Source organism: Ambystoma mexicanum, chromosome 2q (genome assembly GCF_040938575.1).
Source record: "Ambystoma mexicanum isolate Mex_15411 chromosome 2q, UKY_AmexF1_1, whole genome shotgun sequence".
NCBI classification, from domain to species: domain Eukaryota; kingdom Metazoa; phylum Chordata; class Amphibia; order Caudata; family Ambystomatidae; genus Ambystoma; species Ambystoma mexicanum.
The window spans coordinates 897,058,296-897,062,772 of record NC_090924.1 but is presented as its reverse complement, the minus strand read 5'-3'; positions in this window follow the sequence as shown (position 1 = coordinate 897,062,772).

The window sequence follows — 4,477 nt, the reverse complement described above, 5'->3', positions numbered from 1 at the left end:
ATTGTTGGACACTTTTGTAACCATTATAAACATTAGATGTTAACTGTGTTTTTAGGGGAGTTGTGTACTTCTGAAGAGTAAATAGAGTTCTGTTCGGAAAGTTTAACAAATGTGGTTTTCAGGTTTTTACCATTGAAGGTTTCTGAATAATGGCAACTTGCCATCAGAGACTCTGGAATTAAGGTTTCTTCTTCACTGGAAATGGAAGAATACCACGTACCTCCTGTGGGAGTCACCACCTCTCCCTATCGGCCATCTCCTCCCATGTGATCCACGCCCAGGATACTGCCCCCAGGGTCAGGTTCAGGTAGCGGCTGCCTTTCCCTAGCTACATGGGAGGAGACATTAGGCTAGGGATCAATGATGACTCCATAGGATTCCTCACAGGCTCCAGAGAGATGAGGCGTGAGGGCCTTGGCCCCAAGGAGCTGGTAGCAAGCAAAAAGGCAGAGTGGGTGCTTGTGGTGTCACTGCCTTGTGGAAATTGTGAAGATATATCCCCGCCAAAAGACCCCCTTCCTTTAATGAAAGTGCCGGCTCATGAGGATTTCTGATTCTGAATTCGTAAATGTGAACCGCGCTGCAGCGAAGGGCGCCGCTGTCTCTGGCCATCTGGGGCTGGATTGAGCTGGTGAGTGTTCTGGAGACACTTCTTAGAAACAGTATGTATTCTAGCCAGGTACCTTTTAACAAGTGGGAAGTGATAGCTGCAAAAGCCCCTGTGGGTTAGCATTTGAGCATCTGTGCAGCCCCAACACAGAAAGGCTGACTCATTTTGTCATTTAAAACATTTGTCTATTAGTGTGGGGGGGGAGACTATGGCGGCCCCTTGAGCTGTCAGGGTGTTCCTCACCACTGACACAACACAGTTATACATATTATCATTTTAGTTTGTAATTGATGTTCTTTTATTATATTTGTATAAAATGTGCTACTATATTGACTAGTTATATTTTACCCTAGGTGATTTAATAAGATTTTCCTTTGACTTCGAGAAAGGCAGTTAATAGTCCCTAATCTTCTGTTTCTCCAAAAATCTTGCACACAATAGCCGAGCTTATTGATGAGGCGAATGTCCTCATCCAGGAATTTGAGACATTGTTATTTTGTCAAATTAGCAATGGTAAAAAGTTATTTTCCACGAAGAGAGACTGGGAAATTAAGCTGCAACTAACTGTATCTGCCATGTGAGCCTAGATGTTATTTCTGGTATGGGACCAGCATCGCCATTGAAAGGGCAAAAGGACAATTAAAGTACCCTTGTTACCGATAATCAAAGTAATAACAAAGGTCAAGAGAGTCAGATGACGAGGGCCAAATCGACTGTACACGAGATCCTACCAGTAGAGAACATTCTATCTGCAAGTGAAATACCCAAAAAGGGTGACAAAAAAGAAGGACAACATTTCGCCATTCCTCTACAAATACATGGCATCACCTTCGAAAGGGCAAAAGGACAATTAAAGTACCCTTGTGACCAATAATCAAAGTAATAACAAAGGTCAACAGAGTCAGATGATGAGAGCCAAATCGACTGTACACGAGATCCTACCAGCAGAGAAAATTCTATCTGCAAGTGAAATACCCAAAAAGGGTGATAAAAAAGAAGGACAACATTTCGTCATTCCTCTACAAATACATGGCCTTTGCAACGGCAAACAGAGGAGAAGTAATGGCTTAATCAGAGTTGGAAATAATCATCACAACAAAATTCACCGATTGGTGAGCAAAAAGAAAACAAACAAAAGAGGTGGTATAAAACCATATGAAATGGTAGAACGTCTGACTACCTTCGACACAGCAAGATTACATGCCGAGGACATAGCTGTGGAATGTAATGTTTCTACTTTGAAAAGGTTCCAAGTACTGGCCAACAAGGAAGACTTGGGTGACACTGCAGCACCAGATGCAAACATATGTCCCACCGCTGCTGAAGGGCCAATTCCTATTACTATGAACTCTAAATATTGTTCTAACTCTATAATGACAGAAATTGGCAATCTAAGAGATTTGTTGGTACATTTAACAGGAGAAATGGGGTTAATGATAGAGGCAGATCAGGACCAAATTAAAGGCCTTGGTAATCGACAATCTAAAAAACCCTCTCAACACAAGAATGTTAACCCAAATTCTAGATAATAGACAAACACTCAATTCACAATCCCCCGATTAGAATACAGGGACATCTATTGACCGATCTTAATATCACAAATCTAATACAATTCATGATAAAAGGAAAGAGCTAGACCGAAAAGCCTCTAATTGGGAGAGAGGTATGTTAGGTCCATGAAATGCTTATAATAAGGAATATCTAAAACAGGGTGGAAATGTGAGATACATGGTGAATGTCCCTGAATTAAGGAGAGGCTTTTAAGAACCTGAGGAGGCATTGAAGAATTAATGTGTGCATAGGATTAGGCACAATAGAGGGTGCTGTTCTGATATCCGTGATGACATTCTGATATGTAGTAGACATAGGCCCCTCAGTAACCTGCATTTGGACTGTATATGGTTAGCACTAGTAAATGTCCAAATTGCAGAAGGACTACTCTCATTAGAATATAGAACATATCCACCTACTGGCTCTGAAATAGAACTAAGAAGTAGACCTCTCCCCACCCCAGATGAATTCTATGAAAGCAAATTATGTTCCAACCCAATCTCAAAGCTTTTTGACTCACTGTAATGTCCCCCACAATACTTCCACTACCTTCAATCGAGGGGAGAGAGTTAGATGACGTAGATTGTTGATTAGAGGAACCAAATGATGTTCTTGAGGAACCCTTGCAGTATGCTGTGACTCCCTCTCCTGAATGCAATGCAGCTATCTATTCTTGGAATATTACTGGTCTATCTAAACACCTGATTGATATGATACTATCTTGTGTGACTTTATTAAAGAACACCAGACAGTTTGTTTCCAAGAGACTTGGGTAATAGGGTCTGAATGTATACAGGGATATGAATTCTATAGTACTGCGGAAGTTAGGAATGCAGGCAACAGAAAAATCAGGGGACTATCTACCTGGGTCAATGGAACAATTAATGCCAGATTTACTAGCGTTAATTCAGACTGCCCTGACTTACAAGAATTCCATATCAGATTTGCAGGGTGGAGAACAGCTATTGTTATTCAACATGTATAACAGGCCATCAAAGGTAAATGGAATGAAAACAATATTGTTAATTAAATTGTGCATTGACTCCTGGCACGACTCACATGCCATAAATTCACATTATAGTGGTGGGTGATTTCAATTTACCATTTTAACCCTTTATGGCAGTAGACGGCTGTCTTGAGGACGAAGATGGGGCTTGGGATATACTGGATATAAGTGAATATGTAAGGTTATAAACAGAGGAATAACTGAGGATTGTGTGAAGGTTGTTTATTTTAAATGTGTAGTTTAGAATGTGTAAGGTTTTATTTTGTAAACTATATGCACAATAAATAACACAAAATATACCGGATATAAGTGCTGTAATGAATCCCCAGATGTCCTCACTTCTTCCCTAGGGGGAGCCCCTTCCCATGAGTCGGGGAGTTGAGGCCACTACCCAATAATCCCTCTGGGGGTTGTACTCAGCGGGTGGATCTTATGGGGAGGGAAACCCCCATATGGGACTAGTGATTGTTAGGCAGAATCACCTGCAGTACCCTTGGGGAACACTACAGGCAATTAAGACTACAAGTGTCAGTACAATTTCACCTTTGGTACAAGCCTGTACTACACAGTTATGTGGTAGCAGTGGCTGAGCAGCCAGACCTATCTCAATAGTTGAGTGAGCAGTAGAACAAGTTACACAAAGGACCAACTAATACAGTGATTCAAATGGACACTTACTCAAGGTTTCTTGGTAAAGGAATATACATTTATTTACTCAGTCAGTTAGAAACCATTGCACTAGCATCAGCAGCTCAACACCACACACTAATAAACCACAAAAATCCAACCGGTAAGTAAATTAACAAGTTTAGCTCCAAAATGAAGTGGGAGCAAAATGGCACTTCAGATACTTAATAAAGGAGGGAAAAGGCAAGGTTCTAAGAATAGACAGCCCCAAATACATTCATAGGCAGGGCAAAGGGTTTCAGTTAAATACAACCAGCAATTCTTCTCAATAGGCCTGGGCCAAAGTAAATGGTTCAGAGTCTTTTGTATAGGATAGCACAGTTCTGGTATATAACAGTTAAGTCTTTGCCACAGATTTTTAAAGGATTTGGCTACGCGAAGGTTTGACGAATGTTTAGGGAAGGACAAGCCTTCGTAGTTGAGGAAAGTTTCACGCACTTTCTCATTGGCCGAAAAGATTTCCAGACCGCGTTTACACAGTACCTTGTCAATGAAGAAAGCTGTAGCTAAGGCAGTTGTTCCTGGCAGTTCGAGCAGATCTCGCTGTTCCTGAGCTTCAGTCGTGGAGACAAGAAGGAGGACGTCGGGAGGTTCCTGCACTGCCCAGGGAAGAGGCCAAAAGA